A 17,064-nucleotide genomic window follows, 5' to 3' on the forward strand; every position below is an offset into this window, starting at 1 on the left:
TTTTGCTTTGGAGCTGAAAGTAAGCTCCAGTGACCTATCGACTATGCTGAAATATGTGTATACAGTGTTTCATATTCTGTGTGTCATGTTGGTGAGACCTGGTGTGGCCCTCTCGGATTTTTAGGGGAACCCTTCTTTCTCTCTGTGGCTTTGGGAGGGGCCCCTGTGGGACTCAGCCTTCCAGTACTGCCATGACAGCCTCTCTACAGCTCTCTCTAATCACTGTAAAATGACGACAGCAAACACCACAGACACGGCACCAAAGCCCTTTTAGCCAAAACACATGTGCATCTAGTTATCTAGACTTCAGCTAAACTTCAACGTAATACAACTTCTGCTAAGTCCAATGGTGTGAAAACTGCCTATGAGCTCATGTACTGTGCCCCACCTCTCCACCTCTAATGTGGACACCCTTGGCAAATACGAGGATATGATATAAACTTGATTTTGCATCTTTGTGCAAAATGTTAACACATCTTGGTTTAAAAACATTTATGTATTCCACATGAACACATTTTGTATCTTCTGTTTCAAAAAGCCTATAATAGACTGAACTATTTGAGCTTGAGTCTCTTCTGATTTGTCCTTTCTGAATGTGTCAGTCCTGGATGCCTGGTGGACTACACTGACTGGGTGGAACTGGAAACATTCCTTCGGATTTCTACTTTTTTTCTTTTTGGTTTGGAGAAATGAGGCAATCAGTTTGGAAAAGGACATGTGTCTATCTTGTTCAAATACCTTGTTAGGAAAATAATTCCAGATTTAAATTCCAGATTTAAGGGGTTTTTTTTTGTTTTAAAATATTCATGGAACACTGATGGAGAACTAATAAACAAAAAATAAATACAATTTAAAAAAATAAAAAGTTGCCTATATCACCATCAGTGTTATGGTGATATGTCATTATACATGGAGGTCATGGTAGTTTGGTTGAGAATGGGGCTATAGGCAGGCTGTTGAGTGGGACTGGCCCATGTCCAACAGCATCGATCTGCTCTTCCCTAGAGAGGTGTTGGGACCTCTGAACACTGCTGTGGACTGATCCCCTTTCACTACACCCACTGCCAGCGCAAACACACGGGCTTATCTGCCACTTTGATCCTATACAAACACTTGTGAGATGGCTATTACATACAGCACTTATTCTGCTGCCATCTGGGCTTACACACTTGCTGAATCTTGATTTGTATTTTTATGAACAAGAGGGGCACAATAAAAAGCCTCAATACAGCATATACTAGTACAAATTGATTAATCTGCAGACCTCAGCTTTGCACATATGACAAAGCATTAGGCTGCAGGCACTAAACAGTATTAACAAGTGGCCTGTACTAAAATGGTACATGTATTTGTCACTTGTATTTCCTATTTGTTCTGTAGTTAACTTGAAAATATTTGATTATACATTTGACTGGATTTATATACTTGTGGATTAAACTTGAAATTTTGTGTATGCCTTGCCTGTCAGATTTCTAGTGTGCAGATCCAGAGTGCTAATGACTCAACTTGTCCAGTCCTCAGTGGACTGGACTGGTGATTCAGATACATCTCTGTTAGTAATATGTACCACTAGCTTCAGGTCAATAACGGGATCCAAAAATGAACTGTCTGAAAATTATTATATCTTATCTGAGTAAAATGTTCCTCACCCCATGCAATTTTTCAACATTTCTTGTCTGATTGGCAAAGTATTTGTGTGGGAGTGTTGTGAGGACTAAAAATAGTTTATAATAGCAGATTTAATTGTCTGCATGTGGATAGTTTTCAGGCCTCGGAAACTGCTGTTATACGTTGTTTCTCTATGCATCATTTCATTTAAAGATTGTTAACAGTTTGACAGAGTGAAACTCATTCCTAAGCAAAAAGGACAAATCTGTGACGACATCCATATTTGAAATGTGATACTGAATTTGACAACATAACCTGACAGAGGCATTTTTCAGTGGGTATGAGTGATAGAGTGAAGTGCAGTGGTTCTCAATCCGCCAGTACCTTGGGATTTTGCAGTGGTGCCTGGAAGTATAGCTTGTGTATCTTACCCTATAGTCCTGAGTTTAGTTTAGTCTGGTTTGAATTGACTGCTGGTTTACACCTTGTTTAGTCCATATTCTGGAATAAGGACGTCAAGATAATTGATTATTCACGTCCCAATTTTATTATAAGCACAAAAAATATTATGATGGTTTAAGAAGGAAATAATTTTACTATGGTCAATAATCTTGGTGTTTTGACTCAATAATCATAAAATTCTAAAATTCTCTGGACTCTAAAATTTTGATACCATGATATCCCTATTTAGGAATGCAGCATGATCCCCGTTCCTTACATTTGTTTTTAATCTGTTTGTCAAGCATTATTTTATGTCATACAAATATAATATAAAGCATTTGGTACTTGGTGAGAAAAGTTTGTAAACCAGTGTTGTAGATTTAGATAGATTTACGATGTTCCTGTGTGGCGTTTGATAGTGGACCATTAGCTCCAATGTTGTCAGAGTGGCCCCATGTGCGACTGTAGAGATAACCCTATCAGAGGCTGCTGGCTGCAACTGGGCCATTGTTTGTTTTGGTAGTGTGTGACTGTGAGAAACCAGCTATTCTGCAGACCTCATGCTCCAAACCCCTAATTGTGGTGAACTATAAATGCAACAGACAGCACCTTTCAAGGCATGATCTCATGACTTTTTTTATATGCAGCAGCTGAACAGCACTTGTGGTGGGTCTGATCTCACTGAGCATATGCTCAAAACTGTAGCTCATGTTTCATATTTATTTGACATGTAGTTTCATATGTATTTAGTAGCTTGTGTGGGATTGGTTTTGGTGGTCTGTAGGAGGAAGCTGTATAAAGGGTTCCCGCTAGTATGTGCTAAAAGGTCAGGAGCTGCATGCATCAGCTCTGACTGTGAAATCCCTGTTGCGTCAGATTTAGCTGCGATAAAAGTGTTAAGGATGAGATGGGAGTCTAAAACGAGTGTATGAAACGATGAGTTCCATTTTAAATATGTCTCTTGGCTAACCTACTGGAAGCAAGAAATAATCACGTTTACAACTCAAACACGTAAAAAGAAAGCTACAGTGTAAATTGAAAATTGGGGCTGGGTGCCATTACTCTCTGTGGTTCCTTTTTTGATCCCTGGTGTACAAAGATGGCACTATAGGGACGTTGACTCAGCAGCCCCTGTGTGAATAATCAATACAAACTTGCAACTTACTCGTATTGAATTTATGAACAGTTTTGAAATTATAATCAGCACAGCATATATATATTAAATCAAATAACTTTATCAAGAAGCCAAGATAAAGCACAGAGGAGATTGTTTACAATTGGCTCAAGGATGCTGAGGTTACTCGGGCTAGAGTTCAGGTATGGTCATTTGTTTAGAGTGAGAAAAGAGCCCAGAGGAAATGGATACATTTTAACCACTTGCACTGAGTGGGAATGGCTGAAGGAAAATTTAAATGGGTTCAAGTAATTAGTAGACAAATCCTGTTCTGGGCTGGGTGATATTTAAAACATTTCTCGTCTTTTCTAATTTCAAACTATGTGACCCTCAAGTTGCTGATTTAATTCAAATTTAAGATTCAGTTACACATAAGGTAAGTTACACTTTATAGTCCCCATAGAGAAATTTGTCCTCTGCTTTTGACCTGTCCTTGCCTCTGGGGCACCTCATCGGGAGCAGTGGGCAGGCAGTCCCATGTTCGGGGACCCATTTCCATGATCTTGTTGCTGGGCTTGATCAGGACTACCTTAGCTAGAAGACTGTACTTACAGTGCATGTTTTGTGAGTGTGGACTTGCATTTGAACAACAAATATGTCATCTCACATTAATTGTATTTGGCCTAATTAGTAAATAACAAATGTCTTGCATAGAACCTAAATGGTGCTTCGATATCAATGCACGCAGGTGTCATTGGTGGCCCTGAGCAGCTGGCTACCTTCCACATGAATGGCGTCAGAATGGGGCCTGGTTGAACACAGAGTAGAGTACATGGGAACTGTGTGACAGAGGTGAGAGAGGAGAACAGTACAGAGACAAAGCTGGAGCATTCCTCTGATGGAAAGTGACAGTTTGCCGACGGGGGGATAATAACATTGAAAGACCGTCAGCTGTGCACACGGCTGCTCTTTCACTCTCACACATGCTTCAGTCTTGTTAAAACTGAACAATCGTATTTAGTGTGTCTCATATTTCTATGCCATCATCCATTCATAAATGTGTTGTTATAGGCAAGTCTGTAAATTATTGAATAGAGGTGCATAATTAAAAAAAAATGAAATCCCTTCGAAGAAAATATGGTTCATTATATAGTGGATCTATATTTTATTGTTGCATTCAGGGATGTTTTAAGAGATTTTACAAAAACTAAACTTATTTGTTTTAGTAGTTTGTTTTATGATTTTTGCATATTATTTTTTCACCTTGTACATGTCTCCTGGCAGAAATAATTCCACCTAACAATTTAAAAAAAATACATCTTTGTATGGCACTATTATACATGATCTGTTTTTGATCTGGAAAAAATACTAAATATATTTATCCCAACAGTGTTTTGTAATGATGAACTACCATTATTGGATCATGATGTTTTTTTGTCATTTCTTTCACATGTATCCATTGATTTCATAAAGGCTTCACTTACTATCTGCTGCTCTGACCTTGTTCACGTTTCCTTTCTATCAGTCCTGGAAATCCATTGGCAATCCCCAGGTATTTGAATGGGGACACAACCCTCCACATCTGATCCAACGCTCGGCTTTCATCTTCTTAAGTGGATATCTTACTGCTCTATCAGGGAAGGAGCTCTAAATCTACCCCGCACACCGCTGTGGGTCTGGAAGGTCAGCCACTCCGGAGATCTGGAGTCTGTTGGCACTCTGCTGGTCCTGTAGGAGTTATAAGGCAATTTATGGTCATTTTAACAAGTTTTTCAATAGATGCTGTAGTATACAGGGATGTCTAAACTATTTCTGGTTCACGTAAACACCAAAGTGCTGGAGCAACTGGAATATGAACTGGTTATTTCATTTATATTTATTTATACAGGGAGAGCCCAATGAGGGAACTCAGACTGAGTGCCCTGTTAAAATGGAAAACAAAACAAATGACTACATAGGTCTATTTGAAACATTAAAAACAGGTGCAGGTGTTTATCACCAGATTATTAAAGTGCATTAGGGCACCTGGGTATTCAGTTTTGGTATGTCCTTGAAACGTATTCCCGTTTTGGGAAGCAACCAAAAGATTTATTTTCCCTGTTTCATTTCTAGTGTGGCTAGTTTTTAGACTTAGACAATCATGAGACCTTATAAGTTTCCATCTAAAAGTTCAACAAACAAGTGAGGTTCAGGCAGCCTATCAAGTAGGCACTTACATAAATACATTTTATACAGTGTTGTTCTCTTCTGACAGATGGCAATGGCTAACATGCTTTTTCATAGTATACAGTGATGGGTTTTAAATTCATCACCTGTTATGAAATGAAAGGCTGAAGGTTTCAAATTGGAGGCTGAAGTCTGCCTGTTATATCTTCATAATCTAGTACAGAAAGAAAGGTTGCTTGAACAATTTTCTGTAATTCAATGGGATATACAAGAGATTCTATGATAAAATGATAATTTAGATTTTAAACTGTTAAATAACACTGAGATATGTATTTTAAAAGATATGTTTTCATAAAGCCAAGACCCAAGATATTTATAAGTGTTGACTCTCAATGTACCATTTAGTGTATAAAGATTTGTATCTGCATATCACTTAAATGTTTTTTTGAAAAAATTTGCAATTTCATTAAAATCTTGCTTGCAGAGGACTTGCACAGAAAGCAGTATCATCTGCATATAAATGTATGAGGCTTATACCAATAGAATGATAAGCAAGCAATGATATAGCAAAGAGTAGCGGACCCAAAATTGAGCCTCGGGGCACTCCTTTGCTTAAAATTAAAAAAAAAATTGACTTTTAACTCACTACTGCCTGAGTTTGTGTTTGAAAGATAATTTTGGAAACGATTACATGAAGCACCTGAAGCATACTGGATTTGACAATGCTACAAGAGGATTATATGATCTAATGAGTCAAAAGATTTAGTTAAATAAACAGTGCTACAAAATCTCTGAAGACCTTCATGTTGGTGAAAGATCTTAAAGAAAAGAAATACTGCTATCTGCCAGAGGTTCAGATTCAACATAATCAAGATCAGAAGGATCACCATTATCATCCAAGACATCACTTGCAGAGATAAAATACCTATTAAAAGCATCACATATTTCCTTTCAATTTACAGTGGCTGAATCCAGTAAAATATCAGTTTGTAATTTATGAGTACAAGGTTCTGAGAGTGCTCTTACTGTCCTCCAGAACTTTGCAGGATTTCCATGAATCAGTGCACACAAAGTACAAAGTTTTTGGCCAATTCAAATATCATCTAGGTCTGTGTGCAGTTTTCCAGCATTTTTTTCTTTAATTAAATTTGTAATTTCTGTGTTGAACCAAGGATTGTTTGTTGTTTTTGGGCTTTATTCAACACCATTTGAGTTATAATTATGGGGTTTGTTCGTTAAGATTATATCAATGAGTGTGCCTTTAGGGTCGGATCTAGTCAAAATTGAAATTTGTTGGGAGATTCAAGCTATTATAGCTCTTTCAAAGTTTCGATATTTCCCCAGCCAGTTAATATTTTAGGACCTCATAATGTAATTTCATAAATGCATTATTAAGAGTAAGTGTGTGTATGATACCTGAGCTCCAGGGTGGCACCTGGTTTCAGCCCGTGGGATGGCTCTAAAAGTGCCATAGACAAACTGATGAGTCGAGGACAGGTCTTATTCAGCAAAGGACACTGGCTGAGATTGATGATTAATCGCATGTTGTGGTGGAGACTTTTTGCCCTCTTTTTCACATTTTATTGTATCGTTGTGGACATGGTTATTACTCCGATTTTGTTGTCGTAATGCAGTGGGTGCCACTGTGATGTCCCGCAAGGATCTAAGGAGATGGTAAATTGTTGTGACTTGATAGACATGGAAACACTTTCAGGTCAAGAATGTTAAATCTATTTGACAGCTCCAATGGCTGCCTGATTAGGACTTGCACGATGATGTGTGCGCTTTTCTTTTTGTTTACTGTTTATAATGAACAGTAGCACCTGCAACCCAGGGATATCCTGGAACAGAGGGGACACTTAGACACTGGCTGCAGGGCCGGATTGCACAATGACAAAGTGGGGCATTGCTAACAACAAGCAGCAGCAGTGGAGTCAATGGAGTCAGTTTTGCCCACCAACACAGACAGTGGACAGCATGACAGTTATAACATTATCAAAGACCATTTGATCTGAAATATTCTATAGCCATCAAAAATCATGAGGTGTAAAAGTGTACACTCAGAATAGCAGTTTTTTAATCAAATCCAAATATGCTGTTTCAATTAAAAAGTTTGTTTGTTTTTCAAAGTTAACTTAATTACATCGATTTAAATTATCAACTGTTACCTATTTTACTTTACATTGGAGGCAGTCTCAGTACCTTACGCAACAAGATGAATTCTTGGAGTATTGGAAGCCTTTAACCACTTGTCCTGCTGTGTTTTATGCTCAAAACTACCAATCACAAGATGTCATTTGTTTGAGTGCTTCACTTTTGACTTTCTCCAAAACCTCATACTAACAAAACATGGCAACATCAGTGATGGCCACTCATATGCTCTTGTTTAATCAAAAATAAAATGGTCCAGAGGAAAATGCTTTGTGGAATTTGTGCATAGGAAACATCTCTGCTTTTCTCTTCCACTTTATCATTTAGTAAACGTTTGATTTGCTTGCTCTGCTGGCTGTTTTGATTTTTGCCCAATCAGCTTGAAATATTAGACATTCCACCTTTTTTGCCATCACTTTGATAGTGATAGTGATTGATAGTGTTCAGTCTATAACCATTATCCTGAAAAAAAAAAAAAAGTACTTTTAATGATAGAGGAATTGTTGCCTGGATTTTGTAAACTTAACCTGTGGTCACACGGAGTGATACATCAGGAGTCCATGGCTTATGAACACTAGGCTTATAGATGGCCTTTTTTTTTTGTTCTATGCATTGTGTCCTAAGAAAAAATGGTCTCTTAGCCAACTTTAGCTCAGCTGCAGCATGACAAATCTCTAAAGCTCAAAGCAGAGTGGCTCCCTCAAAGGCAGACAGTCATTGCTGCTCCAGCCTAAGCTATCTATAGGACAAAGGAAGGCGTTTGAGTGCTCTTCTGTATCTCTGCTCACACATGGGTCCATATTGAGAGGCATGCACTTCTATATGCTGCATTTATCCATGTATGCTTGGACAGTGCTTTAGAGGGGAGAGGAGGAAGTCTAGCTTCAGTATCAATACTTGTTCAATTGAGTATCTATTTTCAATACTGGTTTAGGGATCAATAATTATCTGATTTTTGATACTTTTGACAACCCTCTATTGACAACATTCACAATGTGAATGAAGAAGTTATAAATGGTACTTTGTTTAGAAATCTCTGCCTACAAACTTACCTAGACTTTAACTTTGAAGTAACGCGTGCATGCCTTGCCTTGGTTTTTTATAAATGAGAAGTTGCATAACATGTCCACTGTCCTCCGTATGCTCTCTGGTCCATCACTTACTCTGATTGTTCTTAGGTGGGCCGTGCTGTAGAATATTAATGTGGGTGTTCCTGTGTCTCTGTGTCACCTGTAAAGTGCTTCTAAATCATGGTTCCTGGGAAGAGTCCAGGTCCGGTGAGTGCTCAGATACCACCAATCAGACACACTGTTGCACCTGTAAAAATGACCATCACACTATACTGCCTTTCCCTACAAGATTCATTATTAATGGCAGCTCGGAATAGAGATAGAGATTTATATCACAAGCGCCTTGAGTTGAATTTTTATTATAGAGGTTGCTGTGGCTGTTGCTAATAATAGATGGCTCTAAACCATTACATAATAGAATTAAGATTATGTATTACAAATTCTGTTGTGAATTATTTTATTACATTTGAGCACAATTTCATTAGTATATTGATATTTATGCGTGGCATATCAGCTTTTTGTCTTTTGGTATGTGTACATATATGTACAAAATCACTTATCTAAGAAATTGTCAAATTATTTTAAACTGCTTATTTCTAGGTCTATGCAGACTGTAAAAAAACACACCAGTGTACAAGACAGTCCACTCACTGTACTTTAGAGAAAACAGATAATGCTCTTCCTAAAAAACACATTCCCACGATGAAGCCATCTATAAATCAGCACTTTCCACTTCCTCTGATCCACAATCCAACTGATGACCCAGGACCAAATGGTTTTGTGAATAAGTCGGTCTGGTCTTGACATTTTCACTCTGTGTAGTGTTAAGTCTTACATTTCTTGTTTAATACATTTCTTGTTTCATCGCTGCATGACCCTCATTTTATAGCAGCCTGCGACATTTACCTACTGCGAAAAGGTGTTTCTATGACTACTAATGCTCACTCACTCTCAAAGATATAAAAAAGCCTTGTTTTTTTAATGATCAAGCATCATTTTGGGAAAGGAGAAAAAGAAAAAAATGATTGCCTGACAATAAAATTCAATGCTTAACTTTATTCCCTGGTTCTCAGTGAATTTATCTCTGATAACTGAGGTTGGAGACCAAAAATGTTATTTCATTCATTGAATACAGCTGATCATTTGTGTTTATGGTGGCTATATAATGGCACAAAGTTATTTATTTATGCTACTGAAAATGTGGAAATTATAATGGATTACACTTTTAATGTTGAATTTTGCTGCTGAAACTGATTTTTCCACACACTAATTGAAGCTGAGTGTTGACTGTATAAGTTATCTCAGTCTAACGCAATAGTGTCATTCACTCTTTCCCACACTTCCATCATATTAACACTGATGAAAACTGAGCATTATGTAAGCTACATCAACAGTGTCCCGCCCAGCAGACATTTCCTTTGATAAGACCTAAGTGTGGCTGACAAAACCGATGAAAGTCCTGCCTCAGCAAAGTCATATTTGCATCTGAAAGTTACTGTAACAAACTTGCTCCATCTCTGACCTTATTCAATTATAAAACAGTACAGGAGGCAAACAGTAGGAGGAGGTCTGACTCAGTCGTCTGTCTGACCTCACAATGACTTTTGTTTTGTCACAGTTGGAACACTTTGTTTCTTCAGTGCAGTGGTTAAGAGGTTTTTCTCTTTATGAAGAAGCCAGTGAGGGGAGTTTATTCCCCAACTCGAACTGTTACAGGGTTTTCTAATATCAAAGTTAAATTTTTGTTAATTTTGGTTAATTTTTCTTCCATTTTCTCAAAATTGTATTAGTGAAACTTTTATATCCACAATTAAAAAGAGATACTCAAAAATAAGCAAGTCCTTCCATGTATTTGTTGAAAATGTTGTGGCCTGGTTCAAAGTCTGTGCTGTGTCAGATGTGTGGCCCTGCAGAGACCACAGCTCTCCTGTACAGTGGCTGTAATGGCCCACATAAAATATGGTGTTGTCACAGATAAATGGTGCACTGCATCAGAACTGTGAGTTTGGACATGTGTGTCACACCAGAGCGGCCCGCTCTGCCACGTGAATATTATTTTAACTTATTTGAATTTGTGTATACTTGCAAGCCTTACAATGAATGAATAATCTTTATATTGGGTATAAATGCAAAGACTTTAGATAAATAAGACGGTCCTTAATAAAAGCTAATAAATTACCACTAAAGAACTTTTATGTTCTGGATCACACTTAAACAGTTTGATAAATTGGACAGAGTTAAATGCCTGTTTCTATTTGTCTGGTGAGATTATATTCTCATGTACAACTGTACACTTGGTGTTTTTGTCACAATCACATTTCACTCAAAGTGTAATGTGATGTGTGAGTTTGTAAGTGTGTAATATTTTCATATTTGATTCTCTTGACAGATTCACTGTATTTATTGCTTTTTCTACAACTAATCTCACTGCTTTTTTAGTGAAAACTGAACAGATTTAAAAGCCCTTCTGGGGACTGATGCAACTTGGCCTAGGCTATAAATACTGTAACCCCTGCATCAGATTACCGAATTGCTAATCTGTTTGTTGTATCTGTTACTATTCAAATAAACAATAAAATAAATTATTGTACTTAAATGGAATGTCCCATCTATATTTAAACTGTTCAAACTTTGAATATAGCCTTCAAGTCATGCTAGACAATAGTAATTATATATACACTAGACCAATTAGTTTCACAATATATTATTGCTTGCCAGTACTGTGCCAAAGTTGTGCTGCCAAGTTAAAAAGCTCAGAAGCATGCAGTCGTGAGTAAGTTGGCAGCTGTCAAGGATGTTACAATAATGAGCCTCTGTACCTCACTGAGAAAAAGCAGCATGAAGCCCACATAATTAACTATAATGTCAGAATATTGCTGAAGGAAAAGTTCAACAGAAATCTGGCTCTAGTTGTTACAAAGGACTCTAAATCTAAAAGTTATAATGTAATCCTGGGTTAGTTGGACTGAGGCATGAGGCTGCTACATCATCACTTTGTGTGAAGAGATGGTGATGTGAAGCCAGTCGTGCAGAAACAAAGCACACAACAATGCATTCTCACCTTCACTCGTGTCTTGGGAGTTTCTACAATGGCGTACAGATCATGATGAGAATAAACGTAATCATAATGTGTGCAATACTCCTAAAATATTTTCTACTCTTAATCATAATGAGGTTTCCTTCAGGACCATTTCATTGCACTGAGGTCCTTTTGGTGCTTAAGTCATGGGCCCAAATTATCCTAAGCAACACAATATTGCTATCGTAAAGCACAGATGATTGTATAGTGCTGAAAAACATAATTTTCAACATGGATTATATTTCTGTAATAATATCACTATCGGCCTTCGTGTTGTACTCTCTACTGTGATTTTTAAAAATTCACTTCATTTTAGACAGTAGTATTCATTTTTAACATCAAGATCCTTTTCATTCTCACCAGTATCAATACTTGTTCAACTGAGTATTTAGTTTCAATGCTAGTTTTAGTATTGATTAGTATCTGGATTTTATTTATTTTTTTGGCCTGTACATGTTTCAATGGTACATAGTGCTGTCATCATTTAGATTGTATTTTTTATTCTATTCCAAAATCATGAGTTATTATTGTACATAACATACAGTTTTACAAAGTGTTTTTACTCAGGTTTTTATCCTCTTGATCCACAGCAGGAAGGTTATTTCGGGGTCTGTTACTCGACTGCAGTACTATAGGCTTTTGGCATGTGAACTGCACTGTAACTTCATTTTTGTCTTCTCTCGGTTTCTCTAGTAAACGCAAACGTTGGCTGACTGATTCCCTCTATTGCATTGTACTTTATTGAGATTTGAGGAGAACTGTGGGGTGGTGGGGAGGTACAAGGATCTAGGATGCAGCTTCACCACTTTTCCTTAGCACTTTGTCTTCACGCTGGCAGGAAAAATGTATTAGCAGACTGCATTTTTTACTGCAACGCTAACTTTTGAAGATTGAAGCATCTTTTTATTGTTTGTTGGCAGAAAGTGTCTCTCCTCTACTAACTTCCTAGTGTCCTTGTGACCTTCCTTCCTTGTTCACAGTACTTTGTTTGCGTCCTTTTTTCCTCTCTCTCTCTCCTCCCAAACAGCCCATTTGCTCTTTTGCATTTATCACCATTGCTGACAAAGAGACAAGGACGCTTAGGGGAATCCAAGTGGCTTCTCACCAACATAACTCATTATGAAAAAGTGCATTCAGAGGAAAATTAAGTGTCATCTCACGTCTTACAAAAAAAGCCCAAATGTGTGATTTCTTTGTATGTTGTTGTTTTACTCTTGGACAGTTTTTTGTTTTGGTTTTTTTTTGGTTTTTTTGCGTTGTTAAATGGAATTGATGTACAAATTACTATTTATCCACAGTACAAAAAGCTTTTTTTTACCAATATTGTATGTAAGATTTTAATATAAATTTGTGGGCCTTTGCTGGGGATTTTAAGTTTTAGTAAAGTTCACAAAATTTCACTTTTGTAAAAATGACGTATGTATTTATCAGATATCTATCATTTGTTGCACGAGTCTAAATATAGACATATTTATTTGTCACAGATATTTGAACTGATATATCTCCTATCCCTTGTTAAATATGTTTAAATCCAGGTTGCTGTTTTATTTATTTTATTTTGGATTATAACCTACTTTGATGTACAGGTATGACTTGTCTGAAAGCATTTTTTTTTTTTTTTAAATGGCAGATTTGAGCTCATTTTAAAGTCAGTCCAGCCTGCGCTTATTGTTTGTTGATGTCCTTTTTGTGGCTATAAAAGATTTTTCTTCAAGCATTGCTCTGGGCTTTATGAGCGCACATCAAACATGCTTCAATTATTTTATTCACGTCCCATATATTTGAATTTATTAGCATATTCATTCACTGTTTATGTGAGGACATTATGAATGCTATGTAATGATAACACACTGATTGCCTTTGCACACAGCACACAAATTGTGTTTGTTCAGTTATGTAAAAATAGAATAGTTTGAGTATACTGTCAACACTGAGAGCCACTTTAGAAAAGTAAGTTCTCTATTGGACTTATGTACTAGTTGTATACGTTTTGCATATTTGCTGTTTTTCAATTCTAAATGAAAAGTATTTTAAATGGTTGTATTTGATGTTGACGAATTGTTGAAATTATATCACTAGTCCAGTAAAACCTCTGTTTTGTGTACGCTGAAATTGTGTGGAAATTCAAAAAGGGAAATGGAGCTAGTTCGACATTTTATTGAGCCAAAGTTGTTTTTTCTTCAGAAGGACATCATGGGTTGATTCTTTTTTTTCTGTGGGCTCCTCTTTTGCTCTTTCTGTTAGCTGACTCCATGCCTTGGCCAACTTTAAACACCTTTCCGGCAGCATTATGCTCTATGATGCCAAACTCAATACAGAATGTCCTCTTCCACTGTAGTTAACAGGGAAAAAAGCAGTGCTATGTTTTAATGGGCTCGCTGCTGCCGCCCCTGGGGAAATTGGGGAAATTGGAGAAGCTTGTCAATTATAAGGATGTATTATGGAGCTAGATGTGGCCTCTCAAACCGCCTCTCCCCTCTCTCAACACCCTCAGCAGTAGCACTATAGCATTAAGTACAAGGTGATGCAGGCTGTGATGCAATGACACACGTTTCTGCTCTCTGTCCAAGAAGCAGTGCGTAAGTGCAGGCTGTGGTCCCGCGAGTGACAGGGCGGAAAATGTGAAGAATGGCTCAGGGCCGGAGTTGGTGGTGAGCCAAGAGGGAGATGGGGCAGAGGGGAGAGAAAGAGGGGGGGAGAGAGATGGAGATAGAGAAAGGGGTGGAGAAAGATGAAGTGAGGAAGTGAGAGAAGAGGGAGATGGGGGGGTGGCAGAGAAAGAGATGGAAAGATAAAGGGGAAAGAGAGGAAAAGAAGGGAGAGAGTGAGGGGAAAAAGATGAAGGTAGAGAGAGTTACTGAAAGAGAATGGAGAAGGAAGGGAGCAAGAGAAAGGGGGATGGCAGAGGGTGTTGGAGGAATGAAGTGCTGTTGTTTCTGCTCAGTAGTGGGAATCCTCCTCCCCTGAGCCTCTGGGACAGTCTCCATAACAATGTTTCTCTTGCTCTTACAAAACAGCGGCTATAGTGCAGTTACAGCATTTTAGACCTCAGTCATTAGTCTTTTCATTCACCTTATGCTTTTTTTATTCAGGTCACATTTTTTTCTGACAAGCATTGTGGTTACGATTAGATTTGCAATTTGTATTTTACAGAATTCTGTTCAGAGAGAAAGAGCATACTTTTAGCATGTACAGGAGCAATAACACCAGGGTAAAGACTGAATTATGAAGTGCTTAATTAATAAATGAGTCCCATGCATTTCAGACCATGTTTGAAGAAGTCTAAGCTACAGCATTAACCGGTTATGTGATTATATGTTGTACCTTAAAATGAGCTAATTGCAGCTTTTAAATTGATCTTAAACTTGAAGCCCCAGTACTGACATCTAAACATTTTGATGGCTTTACAATGGGCATACTTTGAGTAAACGGTTTCTATTTGACCTTTTACAAGATTAGATCACAGAGCAAACTATTTAAAACACTCCCTTGGTAAAAGTGACATCTGGCGTACAGTACAGTCTGCAGGATGCCTCCCTGAACTCACCTGGCCTCATACGTCATATGGGTCAGTGTCCCATTGAGATGCCTGATGTAGATCTAATACATCACAGGAGAACAGCCCACCAAAAGGGAAACCGCTGCAGTGTCAGTCAAGGACAACTGGAGGACATGACGCCAGGATGGGCTGGAAAGACTGCTGCCAAACATGCGCTGGGTCAAATGGGAAGCGCCAACTCTGTTTCCTGTTTGGAATCAGCACAAAAGGTCACAGTGCAAATGTCTGGAGGTCAAATTCACACATGATGAATTACAGTGAATTGAAAGCTGATGGAGTAAATTACTACAACCTGATCAACAGTGCTGCCTTTTTTCCCAATCCTAATGCTTTTCAGTTTGAGATTGATTTCCCTGGGGTGCACAAGTAAATGGGTTCAGATGAAAGCAATCATGAAACACAAACCATTATTGACATTTGCAAATAAACTGTGAAACATTTTAGACATATTTAAAAACAAAGCATTTCATAGAACTAGGGTGATTTTTAGATGTGTGGTGAATTATTTTATAAGTGGTTATTGCCTGCCTTTGTAAGTTGACAATAATGAATGTCCAATAAATAAAGAGATGAAACATTTGAGGGTACTATAGTAAAAAAAAATAAAAAAAAATCAAACGGTCATTTCCTTTTGTATACCATTGCGCTCTTTGGTGTATTAGTTTACCTTGGAAAAGTAGCGCTGTCTTATAAAACAAAAAAATGGTATATCTTTAGATTAACATTTGAGTCAAACCCTGCCTGCGTGTAATGCTCGAGGCATCAGTAGCATAAGTTAACTGTAATTTCCTTTTTATTTTATTAGGCGGGGGGGAGGGAAAAAATTAATCAGAGTTACCGTGTTTGAATTGATGTCTCATAATACAACATCTCCACATACGTTGTTATATTTATGAAGCACGTTTTAAAGTTTCTACTGGAACTGTGCCATTATTGATTGCACAAAGTGTTAGACCTAATGCATCCCCCAGGAAATGGTGAGAAGTTTGGCATCTGCCTTGTGCATTTTCAGCATAATTGTGGAACAAAAAGATTAAAAGTTATAATTTGAAGGATAAATACATTAACAAAATGCAGAAGTATGTTTCTTTCAAATTTGATCCTGTATAATTATGATAAATTGTGTCACTGTGTTGAAGTTTGCTCCTGTAGGCTAAAAGACTAATGGAGTCATGTTTTGTGAAGTCATTTCGGTCAAATGGATCTTCATAATGGACAATAATACAACATTGCATGTATTTTCTATAAGAATATTGCTTTTATGTTATTTTTTAATTTGATCAATTCATGAAATATTGTTCAGCCTTAATAATGACTAATCTGGATGAAATCTGGATCGGTCATGTGACTGAAGGAACTGGCCAATTGAACATGCTCCAAATGAAATTAGCTTGGTCCTTTAGCGGCATGGACTCAAGGTCACTGTTTCTGCTGATGCATTTTCTTGTCTAGAGCAGCACCACAGAGAGATGAGGGGTTCACACTGCACCCCTCCTCACCCACTCACTCCATTATCATCATGGCCCTCTCTGCCAGGGGAACTGAGCTTTTGCCCGTTAAATTAGCCATTGAAGGGGGTTGGGGCTGTTTCCGTCCTCACTGTATTGCCAGATCTCAGCTGCTGACGTGTGCCGCAGAGATGGATTGGCAAAGGTGTCCTGATTTCCCATGTGACTATGTAATTGTGTTATAATGGAGGAAGGAGCCGAAGAGCCATCAACCAGAGGCACAATGTTACTGACAGCATGCCACTCTTCTTCCTGCTGCAATTTAATGCAGTGAAACAACTGACTAAACAATATTACGGAAGAACTCAATCAATCAGAATGTATACGAATCCCTATATCAGCTAAGGTGCTTCATAGCAGACAAGACA

At 37.8% G+C, this 17,064-nt stretch overlaps 1 protein-coding gene across 3 annotated transcripts in view; it reads left to right on the plus strand.

Annotated features, from left to right (window-relative positions):
* Positions 1-17,064, plus strand: part of dtx1 (deltex 1, E3 ubiquitin ligase) — a 36,888-nt gene that overhangs the window by 3,746 nt on the left and 16,078 nt on the right. The window lies entirely within an intron of this gene.

Source organism: Periophthalmus magnuspinnatus, chromosome 9 (genome assembly GCF_009829125.3).
Source record: "Periophthalmus magnuspinnatus isolate fPerMag1 chromosome 9, fPerMag1.2.pri, whole genome shotgun sequence".
Classification (NCBI taxonomy): domain Eukaryota; kingdom Metazoa; phylum Chordata; class Actinopteri; order Gobiiformes; family Gobiidae; genus Periophthalmus; species Periophthalmus magnuspinnatus.